This window comes from Carcharhinus amblyrhynchos, chromosome 10 (genome assembly GCF_965287045.1).
Source record: "Carcharhinus amblyrhynchos chromosome 10, sCarAmb.v2.hapA, whole genome shotgun sequence".
NCBI classification, from domain to species: domain Eukaryota; kingdom Metazoa; phylum Chordata; class Chondrichthyes; order Carcharhiniformes; family Carcharhinidae; genus Carcharhinus; species Carcharhinus amblyrhynchos.
The window spans coordinates 57644457-57657584 of record NC_137333.1 but is presented as its reverse complement, the minus strand read 5'-3'; the positions used below and the strand labels follow the sequence as shown (position 1 = coordinate 57657584).

The following is a 13128-nucleotide window of genomic DNA, read 5'->3' as shown; positions in this document are numbered from 1 at the left end:
TCATAACTTAGTGTAATAAATATAAAAACTGAAGGATGAAAATAATGTAACAAATAATCATGGTAGTGTACGAGCTGGAGGAAGTTGATGTTCAATTTATTGCATATACATATGTAAGACTTTGGCTAGATATATCCAGCCAGGTAGACATTGCAGCACTGGAACAAGGCCAAATATCCGATTGCCAATGTGATACAGAGAGTCTTTCATAAGCAACTTAAAAATATAACAAGCCCATGTTACTCTTGAAAACACTCACACTTTAAAATAACTGCCTCACCCTTTGTGCACAGCAAGTTCCTGATTTTATTTGTATCATATGAGCAAGAAGTCAAGCATAGGTCGAATATTTCCCAGACAGTGAGAAGAACAAATATTTAAAAGTGCAATCACCCACATCATTCCCGCACACCACCTACCAGTGGTGAGGCAGAATCACAAGCTCAGCAGATCACTTGATTGGTTTTTTGGCTGGCGTCAAAAATTTGTAAAAAAGGGGAAGGAGAGAAAAACTTAATAGAAAAATTAACATTTTCCCACATGGGACGATAAAGTGGGCATCTCATTTTAAACTTTAGGAACATGTGGCAATTCCAGATTAGTGCAAGTTTTGGAAGCTGCAGATATAAATGTGTTGTGATAGCTGCAATTCCTCAGAAAGAGATAGAACTGCTACACAAGTCTTTTGGCAACAACTAGATCCTATATGTATAAATGGACTGCTATTGCCAGAATGTAAACTTGAAATGAGATTTAGCAAACCACATTTGTAGTCCCACTGTCTTTTGGAACCATAAATTCATGGCAATTTCTGGATTTATTTTCTTCTACCAGCTCAAACTGTGGTGCCTAGCTCACCAGGCACAAAAATGCAGTAATTACATTTAATTTTTTTCTACTTGGTATTTAATATAACTGTTCTTGTTTCTAGAATATACAAACATGGCCCAGTGAAGCCACATGCCTGCCAAAGTAGAGAAGTCAATGCACAACTTATGAGTGATGATTATTCATTTTGGCTGGAAAAGCAAGCCATTTTGAGATAGGGTGCACTTTAAAATGAACAAAGTTCTATACAATTAATTGAAGTCCCAAACCTTTTCACCCTAAGTGCATGACGCTTACACAGTCCTGGAACATCTACTTTTTACAGACAGGACATCACCTCAATAGAACATGGAGTCAAAATCATTATCAATATTAAAATTTTTTACAAATTTTTTAACGACTGGAAGTCACCCTCAAGAGTTTGGTGAATCTGGTCTCTGGCACTTGTGTTAAAAGGGTGGAACTAAAACAAAAGTCACAAAGGCAAAGTACACCAACTTATGATTTAAAATGGAAAAATCTCAATTTATCGGAACCAAATAACACTTATAATTACAATCTATGCACCACAGTGGTTAATAAAAATTCAGCAGTGCTTACCGCCCCCCCCAAACAAAAAAAATCAAACAAACCTTTGGCATCATAATATTTTCATGCAGACGAACAACATTGCAATAAAGCTAAAAAAGTGTTATCAAAAGAACTTTGTTATCTTATAACAATTAAAAGAAGATTCACTGCTACATGTGAACTTGCGTTTATTATTCTCTTCTCTCTCAACGGCACTGACTGTGGAACTTTGCACCATGGAAACTGGCCTTGTGCAAGCAGTCACCTTTATGTTCAAGTTATGTAACTATAAATCAGTTCTATAAAGAATCTAATCTTTACCTTAACTGGCACCTATGTGTGGACTTTCCAGTAGGGATCTCGGAATGGCAAATAAAATGGAAGTGCTAACTGATTTTTCTCTTTTTAGTGACTTACATCCTCCATGTTTATATCATGTGGCTGCTGACTAATGGTTGCTGTAGGTTTCATTGCCCTTATCCACAATTAAATGCATTACAATTCACAGAAGGTGTATGCACTTCCCATTTTTCACAATCAAGAAGCAATATAGTCACAATTACCCTAACTCCCAAGCCCCTCAAAATCAGTTTCTGTGCTGAGCTGAGCCTTGTTAATCATACCAGAGTCCATGAATTGAGGATTGGTTAATCATTAAGAAGCAAAGATAAATAGGGCATTTTCAAGTTGGCAGGCTGATGGGGGTCTCAACTATTTACAATATATCGATGAAGAAAAAGAGAATAATGTATCTAGGTTTGCTGATGATACAAAGCCACGCAGGAATGCAAGCTGCGAGGAACACACAAGGCTGCAAAGGGATGTAGAAAGTGAAGCATGTGGGCAACAAAGTGACAAATGGAGCATTAAACAGGAAAATATGAGGTTATTCACTTTGGCCGTAAGAATAGGAGAGATTTTTTTGAATGGAATGAAACTTACAAATGTTAATGCTCAGGGGATACTCAATACTCGAACAACATACAGATAGATTGGAGACTTGGGCACAGAAACGACAGATGGAGTTTAATCCGGACAAATGCAAGGTGATGCATTTCAGAGGATCAAATTTAACAAAGAGGGATCTGGATGTGCAGGTCCACAGTTCCCCAGAAGCGGCAACACAGATGGCCAAAGTGATGAAGGAATATGGTATGCTTGCCTTCGTCAGCTGGGATGTTAAGTACAAGAGTTGGGAAATCATGTTGCAACTATATAAAACTTTGGTTAGGCCACATTTGGAATCTCGCATGCAGTTCTGGTCGCCTCACTACCAGAAAGATGTAGACGCTTTGGAGTGAGTGCAATGAAGGTTCACCAGGATGTTACCTGATCTTGTGGGTGTTGACTATGAAGAAAGGTTGAATAAACTAGGATTGTTTTCACTGAATAGACAGTGGCTGAGGGGAGAACTGATAGAGGTCTATAAAATTATGAGATGCACAGGTGGGTGGATAGCCAGAGGCTTTTTCACCAGGGTGGATGCGTCAATTACAAGGCGGCACAGGTTCAAGGTGAGGGAGAATGTTTAAGGGAGATGTTACAATTGCATATGGCATTGGTGAGACTACATTTAGAGTACTGTGTTCAGTTTTGGTCACCTTCTTTGAGGAAGGATGTGGTAGCACTGGAGGCAGCTCAGAAAAGGTTCACTCAATTGATTCCAGGTTTGAAGGAGCTCTCATATGAGGAGCAGTTGAGTAACAGGAGTACAGAAGAATGAGGGGGAATTTTATTCAGATTTATCAATGCCATTGAGCATTTTATATCTGTTAACCAAATGTTCCCCCTCTAGAACAGTCTGGGACAAGAGGCACGGTAGCACAGCAGTTAGCACTGCTGCTTCACAGCTCCAGGGACTTGGGTTTGACTCCTGGTTTGGGTCACTGTCTGTGTGGGTTTTGCACATTCTCCTTGTGTCTGCGTGGGTTTCCTCCGGGTGCTCCGGTTTCCTCCCACAGTCCAAAGGTGTGCGGGTTAGGTTGATTGGCCATGCTAAAATTGCCTCTTCGTGTCCGGAGATGCATAGATTAGAGGGATTAGTGAGTAAATCTGGAGGGATATGGGAGTAGGGCCTGGGTGGGATTGTGGTCGGTGCAGACTCCATAGGCCAAATGGCCTCTTTCTGCACTGTTGGGTTTCTATGATTTCTATGAGGTCATAACTGTAGAGGAAGGGGGTGGTGGTTCAAGACAGAAATAGGGAGAAACTACTTCTCACAGAGGGTTGTGAATCTATGGAACTAATTGCCCCAGAGTGTAGTGGATGCAGAATCAATGGATTCGAGAAAGAGGTAGATAAATATATACTCAAAAGTAGGATAAAGGACAATGGGAAAAAGGCAGAGAAGCGGAGTTAGGATGAGGTGGAGATCAGCCATGATTAAATAGAATAGGGAAGCGGGCTTGAAGGATTGAATTGCCTCCTCTCGTTCCTAATTCCTGAGTTCCTGTGTGGGGGAAGTTTTTCATGTAGACTGTGCTGTGTGCCTGGAATGCACTAGCAGAGATGTTGGAGGAAGCAGACACATTAGCAACATTTAAGAGACATCCGGATGATTACATCAATAGGGAGTGAATAGAGGGAACAGACCAAGGGCAGAAGGTTTTTAGTTCAGTTAGGGCATCATGATCAGCACGGGCTTGGAGGGCTGAAGGTCCTGTTCCTTGCTGTACTTTTCAAAGCAAGCAAGCAATTTATGAAGGCAAATGGTATGTTGGCCTTTAACGCAAGGGGTTTGGACTACAAGAAGTAGTCGTTTTGCTATAGTTATACAGGGCTTTGGTGAGACCACACTTGGAAGAGTGCATGTAGTTTGGGTTATCCAATGAACAAATGCTTGCATTGTAAGTGGTGCAGCAAAGGTTCACTAGATAGGTCTCTAATATAGGGACCAACCCTATAACGAGAGCCTGATAAAGTTGGGTCTATATTTCTTTGGAGTTTAGATAAACGAAGGTTCTCTCATGAAAATTACACAAATTTTCAAGTGTTTTGACAGAGTAAGCTGTTTCCCATGGCAGGGTGAGGGGCTAATTGTTTAGGACTGAAGAGGAGGAGAAATTTCTCCACGCTGAAGATTGTGAATCTTTGCAATTTTCTACCCAGGAGGGTTGTGGATATTCCATTGGAACATATTCAAGGCTGAGACAAGATTTTTTGGGTCTCAGAATCAAGATATATGATGGTGGTGGTGGGGGTAGGAAGTGGGAAAGATGAGTTGAAGCAGCCATGATCATCCTGAATGGCGGAGTGGGCTTGATGGGCTAAATGATCGACTAGTGCTCCTTGTTCTTATATTTTTATGTTCTTATACCACATTTACCATCTCCCTGGATGGTAAACACACGCCAGCCTTGTAACCTTGTACCATTGCTGTGAACTACCCCAATTTACATGCACATTAGGTCACAGTGAATAAAAATATGCATTTTTCCTGATCCAGGGATGGTTAAACACAAGGTTACTGAATCTGTGTAACTTAATCAGCCTTCTCCTTATGTGTGGCAGCTGCATTAACTTTAATCTCTTTTACATTGAGCTGCCGTTACACAATGATCTGTCCACATTAACCAAGCAATCTACCAGCAAACAGTTAAGTGTCAAACGTCTCTTGTGGTAAACACTCTCTCATTTAATATCTTCCTCATTCAGTGCGTGTTATCAAGTACACTGCAAGCAAAAGCCAGAAATGAGTGGAAAAGATCCAGGAGCAAAACATTGCAAGATCTTTGTTTTTGTTCAACACTGTCTGTCTACACAGGAATTGGGGGCGGATTCAAATTATTGTAACCTCGAGTATGCAGCCTTTCCAGTGACCTCACTGCAACAAAACAAGCCCCACCACATTCGGAATCCTGGGAAATTAAACAGGCATGGGTGGAGGCACAATCATTGTCATTAGGAGTGAGTAACCAAGGCAAGAAAATGGATTCAGTGAGTCAGTGATGCATCTAATGGAGCAGCAAAATAGAATACAGAAATTAAGAAGTTTAAGTAAAAAAAAACTCATGCTACTAAAAAGAAGAAATGCTTTTTGCATTTAAAAGATTGAGCAGTGCGATATTGTACTGGCCCTGCTCAGGGGGCACTGCTACTTCACAGTGCCAGGAAACCAAACTCAAATCAGACCTTGAGTCATTGTTTATGTCAAGTTTGCATGTTCTCCCCATGTCTGTGTGGGTTTCCTTTGGGTGCTCCGGTTTCATCCCACAGTCCAAAGATGTGCAGGCTAAGTGGATTGATCATGGTAAATTGCCCCTTAGTGTCCCAGGATGTGTAGGTTAGGGAGATGAGTAGGGTAAATATGTAGAATTTCAGGGTAGGCATGCTTAAGATAAAAAAAAACAGATGGGTTGGTGCAGACTTGATGGGCTGAATGGCTTCCTTCTGCACTGTAGGGATTTTGTGATTCAAAGTGAATAGCGTGGATTATGAAGATTTAGAATCATTTTTTAAAGTGTTTGAAACATCTAAGTTTGTGTTTTAGTGCTGATAAAAGCAGCAGTCATACAGTCACTGAATAGTACAGCACAGGAGGCGGCCATCCGGCCCATCAAGTCTGTGCCAGCCTTTTCAAACAACCATTCAGGTAATTAAACTACAAGCCTCCCCCCACCGCTTCAACCTTTCCCCAATTCACTAATTTTCCTGCTTCAAGTTTTTATCCAGTTTTCTTTCAAAGGCTACTTTTGAATCTGTATTCACCACCCTGTCGGGCATTGCATTCCAAATCCTAAGGGAAATTCCTAAAATCACCACTGCCTCTTTTGTCATTCACCTCAAATTCAAATCATCAACCCATTAATTTTTCTTTATTTTCTCTACCTAAGCCCATCATGATTTTAAACAGCTCCATCAGATCCCAACCTTCTCCGTTCTATGGAGAACCAGCCCAACTTCTCCAATCTTTCATAAAATGAAAACAAAATACAGAGCTGCTGGAGTGCTGAGATAAAGAAAAAGTACAGGAAAAACTCTAAGTCAGGCAGCATCTGTGAAGAGAAGGAAACAGGGTGAATGGTGGGTACAATAGGACTTTCCTTTGGAAGTCATATTGGACTTGAAATGCTAACCCTGTTCCTCGCTCCACAGATGCTTCCACACTTGAATTTTGAGAACTTTTTTTTATTTCTCAACTTTTTCCCGTGTAACTGTAATCCCTCATCTCTGAGCCATTCTTGCAAATCACTACTACAGCTCCAAGGCCTCCACATTCTTCCTTGGGAATGTTGCCTAAAATTGCACATAATACTCCCATGTTTCATGGGGTCAACTTCTGCTTATGGTTTAACATAACCTCCTGGCTTTTGCACTTGGTTATAATACATCATCCAGGGATAGCAGCATGCAGTCATCAGAAGGGAAAGGTGTGATGTATCTATCCTCAGTTTCACTTCAGCCTGCAAGCAGAACATAGCAGACAACCCTTCTGTTGATGCCTTAACCCCATATATATAAATTCTCATGTGCATAGTCTTAAAATGAACCCACAACATAGAAAATAGGAGCAGACGTAGACCATTCAGCCCTTTGAGTCAGCCCTGCCATTCAACCTGATCATGACTGATCCTCTGTCTCAATGCCATACTCCAATTGTCTCCACAAACCCCTTGACACCTACAGAGTCTAGAAATCAATCTATTTTCTTAAATATATTCAATAATGCGATTATGAATGATTGAGGCTTTTATAAAAGCACAATGTTCTATACCTCCATTTATAAAATACATAACCCATATCTTTATTAACTGCTTGGCTAATCTGTCTTGCTATCTTCATAACATCTGTGCAGAAACACCTGGAGGTCTTTCTAATCCTTGCATACTTGAAAATTGTACCATTTTTATATGAATAGCCTCGCCTCATTCTACCAAATATGGACCACCTCACATTTTCCTGCATTGAATTTTATCTGTCATGCACCCAACTCTTCCACCCACTTATGTTCTTCTGAAGTCTATTTTTTATTCCTCACTGATTACTACATTTCCAAGTTACGTCATCCGTAAATTTCAAAATTGTGCCCTCAAGTCCAAGCTATCAATGTATATCACATGTGAGTATCAGCAGTGAGTATCGGACTGAACCTTGGAGAATATCACTCTACACCACCCTGCAGTCTGAAAATACAGTCATTCACCATATTTAGCTATTCTTTAGCTAATTAGTCATTTTCATGCTGTTACTGCCCCCTTTGTCCCACATGCTTCAATTTTACTGATGTGTCTAATGGGTTATTAGATCTAAAAAGGACTTGTCAGAGAATTGTTAAGTAGAACTATAACGTTCTTCTTGCTGTTATTTGTGTTAAGTCTGGATAGCAAGTGATCAGGAAGGGCATCTCAGCTAAATCCAATCACGCCTTTGTACGATACCAGCTATCCAATAACCCATGTTTGGTAAATGAAAGATCAGGAGCAGAAACTCTGGGTGATTTTCATCTCCCGAGTCAAGAGCCATTATAGCAATAGCATAGATGGGAATCAAAACTGAGTCCTCACTGTTACATATACACCTAGTCCTGAGCATCTTAAATCAGCTGAACCATTATTATAGAATCTACAGTGCAAGAAAGGGAATTTGGCCTATCGAGTCTGCACCGACTTCAATCCCACAGAAGCCCCATCCGTGTAACCCCACATATTTACTCTGCTAATCTCCCTGACACTAAGGGGCAATTTAGCACGGCCAATCAACCTAACCCACACATCTCTGGACTGTAGGAGGAAAGCAGAGCACCCAGTGGAAACCCATGCAGACAGGGAGAACGTGCAAATTCCACATAGTCACAGACAAGTTGGAATTGAACCCAGCTCCCTGGCACTGTGAGACAGCAGTGCTAACCACTGTGCTGCCCTCATCTTATTTTAAATGACTTTAAAGACACAGAAAATATATCATAAGGAGTAAGAAACAATCACTTCCAATTTTATTCATCATTATTACAGATGTCTGTGCCCATCCATAGGATAGGCCATCATTTTCTTTGCATTTTGTGTTCACACAATGCAGTTTCAGTGTTGCACTGTTACAGTGCTGGGATGTTACAAAAATGAACAGTGTGACAGATTTAATTAATATATGGTGAACTAAAATGTCTGAGCATAAAAATGATTTGCTACAGGGCAAGATTCACTAGCAGTAAGATTTGTAGGAAACCTCACAGAAGAAGACACTAACAAAAATTTTGCACTGGTGTACTATCGTTAACAGAGCAATAAATAGAGCTATCAGCACATAAATAGGTCATTTGACTGAACTGGTACACAGCAAGTATAGTCCACACGAGCCTTCACCCATCCCACTTCATCTAACATATTAGCATATTCTTCTATTGTTTTTTTCCCCTTGATGTATTTAGCTAGCTTCCCATTAGAGTTATTCAACTCCACTATTCTACACGGTAGCAGGTTCCACATTTTACTGCAATGATTTTTTTTGTGAACAAAAAGGGGAAGAACAAACTTGAACGGTAATTGCAAAAAGGAGTAGAAGTAATTGAAGATAAAGTCAAAGTAGCGTACTTGGAGAAACCTTTTAAGTAGGTGTGGAGGAGGGTGGTGAGATAAAGAAAGGTGATATAGAAACTTTGCTGTAGAGAAGCTATGCTGTAACTGAAAGCTCTGTTGCTGGTGAGACGATAGATGAACAGAAGCCTAGAGTTGGCGAGCTGTGCTGGAGGAAGTTACAGAAGAAGAGTGAAGGAAAGTTCTGCAGCAATGTGTAAAAGGGGAATGTCAGAAATAGTCACAAAATCAATTGCCAAATGCAGAACAAATTGCACAATTCACACCAAGTTTAAAATCCAGCAACAGCACACTGAAGGCAACAGATGGGTTTACTTTTGATATCAGTATTCGTTACTTATAATTAAGTAATGGCTTAATAATTTTGCTATTTTTTATTTGATAGTATCAGAGCCTGAACCCAGATGACAGTACATCACCCTACTAGTCATGTTTGGATAATGGATACTTCACATTAGAAATTTGTTTCAAAATTATTAATGAATGAAAATAGTACATTAAAGTCCCCAGATTCACAAACTATAGAGATTTTAAACAACACTCCATTACGACCAAGTTTGAGGATGAATGAACTGTCTAGACTTGTAATTCTCCTAAAGCAAGCCAGACCAATGATACACATTTTTCCACTCAAACTAAAACAAAACCAGCCTAATTTTGATTACAATTTTATAACCACAGACTGAACATAAGGCAGCATAAGGCAGTGTGTTTTACTGGCACGTCTACAATACTGTGAAAGTATTATCAATATTAACGTCACATTGACATTCCTAAACACAAGCTCAAGTTGAGGACAACAGCAGGACACAGCCTGGAGTTAAAAACCTGAAAAACGGCAGGCTGAACGGGAAACAATGCCTGCTTAAGAATTTTTTCTTTGTATGCACAGAAAGACTGATCCTACGAGCTACTGCATCACATTACAACATCTTGTTCTGGTCTTCAAAGCCACCTAAATTGCATTGAAGGAAAACGAATTAGAAAGCAACACATCTGAAAACAATAACACAGCATTGATGGTCTGATTGGATTCTTAATTGTTCAAATCCACAAATACATCAGAATAAACCTCTTTAGCAGTTGTGCCAAGTTTTCATACTTTTCCCCTTCCTGCTTTAAAAGTAACAGTATTAAACAACTGAAAACTGGTTGTGGTAAGTTTAGGAGGAGATACTTATACTTCCTGTGATCTCAAGTGAAATAGAGCAGGTGCCCTACGCTTCAAACATTCCAAATTGTCAGATCTTCTGTAAGAAAACCCAAATTACATCATTACTTTTGAGCATTCGAACTAGGAGAAATGGGCTATTCCACCTCGAGCCTCCTCTGCCATTCAATAAGACCATGACTGATCTGTTTGTTTTTCCCTTGAACCTTTGATTCCCTTGCCTAAGAACCTAGCTACCTCTACCATAAAAACATTGTGATCCTGCTTCCACTGCCTTCTGAGACAGAGTTCCAAAGTTATATAAACTCCAGGGAAATAAATTCTCATCTCTGTCCATAAGGGCAATGCTAGTTCTGGACTCACTCGCAAGAGGAAGTATCCCTTTCCTCTATCTCGTCAAAATCATTCAGAATCATATACTTCAATCACGTCACCTCTCATGCTTCTCAACTTCAGTGAAAACGAGCATAACCTGTCCAACTTATCCTCATAAGTTGGGAATCAAGTAGATAGGATTGTTAGGAAGGCATACGGTGTCTTGGCGTTTATTGGTAGGGGGATTGAATTTAGGAGCCGCAGCGTCATGTTGCAACTGTACAAAACTCTGGTGTGGCCGCACTTGGAGTATTGTGTGCAGTTCTGGTCCCCACATTATAGGAAGGATGTGGAGGCTTTGGAGAGGGTGCAGAGGAGGTTTACCAGGATGTTGTCTGGTATGGAGGGGAGGTCCTATGAGGAGAACTGAGGGATTTGAGGTTGTTTTCGTTAGAAAGAAGGCGGCTAAGAGGGGATCTTATTGAAACATATAAGATGATTAGAGGTTTAGATAGGGTGGACAGTGATAGCCTTTTTCCTCGGATGGAGAAAGCTAGCACGAGGGGGCATAGCTTTAAATTAAGGGGTGGTAGTTATAGGACGGATGTCAGGGGTAGGTTCTTTACCCAGAGGGTGGTGAGGGATTGGAATGCCCTGCCTGCTGCAGTTGTAAATGCGCCTAGTTTGGGGGCGTTTAAGGGATCCGTGGATAGGTTTATGGATGGAAAGGGATTGGTTTAGGTTAGAGGGTCATTGCTTTTTAACTGGTCGGTGCAACATCGTGGGCCGAAGGGCCTGTTCTGCGCTGTAGTGTTCTATGTTCATAAATCAACCCACTCAATCTGTGTGCTTTTCCTCTGGGCGCTCCAGTTTCCTCTCTCAGTTCAAAGGTGCGCAGGTCAGATGTATTGATGGGGTATGGGAAAAAGGCAGGGGAATGGTTCTAAGTTATGATGCTCATTTGGAGAGCCAGTGCAGATGCAATAGATAAGAAGATCTCTTCCTGCACTGTAACAATTCTGTGATTCAGAGACTTTCCAATCAAGTCTCCTTTTAAACATATCAAATTATACAAATGCATGTTAATACTATATTGCAGAATTTCATTGTACCATATAGACAATTCAATTAAAATCAAGTAGGGCATTCACATTCCATTTACAATTTCTGACTGAGAGGCAACAAAATATTTTGAACTTCAACATGTTCTTGATGGAATGAGAATATGAATTCTAAAGGGAACAATTTATACTGCATGAGAAAAGAATAAACAAAGAACAAAAAACAGTGCAGCACAGGAGCAGGCCCTTCAGCCCACCAGGCCTATGCCAACACAGATACCCCTCTAATTTCATATTTTCTTGCCTCTACATGGTCCATATCCCTATGTTTCCCACCTATTCATGTATCTATCCAGATGTCTCCTGAACATTGTTTTAGAATGTGCTTCAGCCACCTCCTCCAGCAGCGTATTCCAGACATTTACCTTACATCAATAACATGAAAAACTTCTTCCTTACATCTCTTTAAAACTTCCACCCTCTCTTCTTCAATCTATACCCTTGAGTAATTGACCCTTCGACTTTGGGAAAAAGACTCTGTCTATCCACTCTATCCAAGCCTGTCATAATCTCGTAAACCTCTATCAGGTTACCCCTCATCCTCTAATGCTCCAATGAAAACAAGCCAAGTTTGTTCAAACTTTCTTCATAGTCCATATCCTTCAAACTAGGCAACATCTTGGTAATTCTCTTCTGCACCCTTTCCAATGCATTAACATCCTTAGTGTGGCAAACAGAATTGTAGACCAATTCCAGTCTTACGCAGCTGCAACATGATTTTCTAATTCCTATACTCAACATCCCGGCTGATGAAGACCAGCATGCCATATGACTTCATGACCACCTGAGTTGACACCTTAGGGAACTGTGCATCTGCACGCCGAGATCCCTCCGTATGCTAATATTTCTAAGAACTGTACATTTACTGTGTACTTTCCTTCTGCTGTCGACATTCCAAATCACATCACTTCGCATTTGTCCTGGTTAAATTCCATCTGCCATCTTTTGGCCCGGGTCTCCAGCTGATTTATATCCTGCTGTATCCTCTGACAATCCTCCTCACTCTCCGCTTCTCTCCCAGTTTTTGTATCATCTGCAAATTTACCAATCAGACCACCTACATTTTCCTCCAAATCATTTAGATATATATTACAAACAATACAGGCCCCAGCATTGATCCTTGTGGAACGCTCTTATCAGAGACCTCCAGTTAGAAAAAAGTACCTTTCCACTGCTGCTCTCTGCTTTCATGCCCAAGCCAGTTTTGTATTCATCTTATGAGCTCACTTCAGATTCCATATGTCTTCACCTTCTCTAAAGTCCATATATACAATATTCCCTATCCTGCCCTGGTCATTTCTTTTTATCATTTCTTTAAATAACTCAATCAATTTTGCGAGAACAAAGAACAATACAGCACAGGAAACAGGCCCTTTGGCCCTCCAAGCCTGCACCGCTCATGCTTCCAACTAGACTATTCGTTTGTATCCCTCTATTCCCAGTCTGTTCATGTGGCTATCCAGATAAGTCTTAAACGATCCCAGCATGTCCGTCTCAACCACCTTGCTTGGCAGTGCATTCCAGACCCCCACCACCCTCTGTGTAAAGTACATCTGACATCTGTGTTAAACCTTGCCTCCCTCACCTTGAACCT

The 13128-nt window shown here is 40.6% G+C and overlaps 2 protein-coding genes across 2 annotated transcripts in view; one reads left to right on the top strand and one right to left on the bottom strand.

The window, feature by feature from the left end:
• The window catches only part of LOC145348955 (ubiquitin carboxyl-terminal hydrolase 35-like), a 399754-nt gene extending 394879 nt beyond the window's left edge, over window positions 1–4875 (top strand). The window contains exon 13 of the transcript XR_013888041.1: window positions 4861–4875. The gene's annotated coding sequence lies outside the window, so the exon portion shown is untranslated. The remainder of the gene's footprint in view (window positions 1–4860) is intronic.
• gab2 (GRB2-associated binding protein 2) overlaps window positions 1–13128 on the bottom strand; it is a 294459-nt gene that overhangs the window by 268773 nt on the left and 12558 nt on the right. The window lies entirely within an intron of this gene.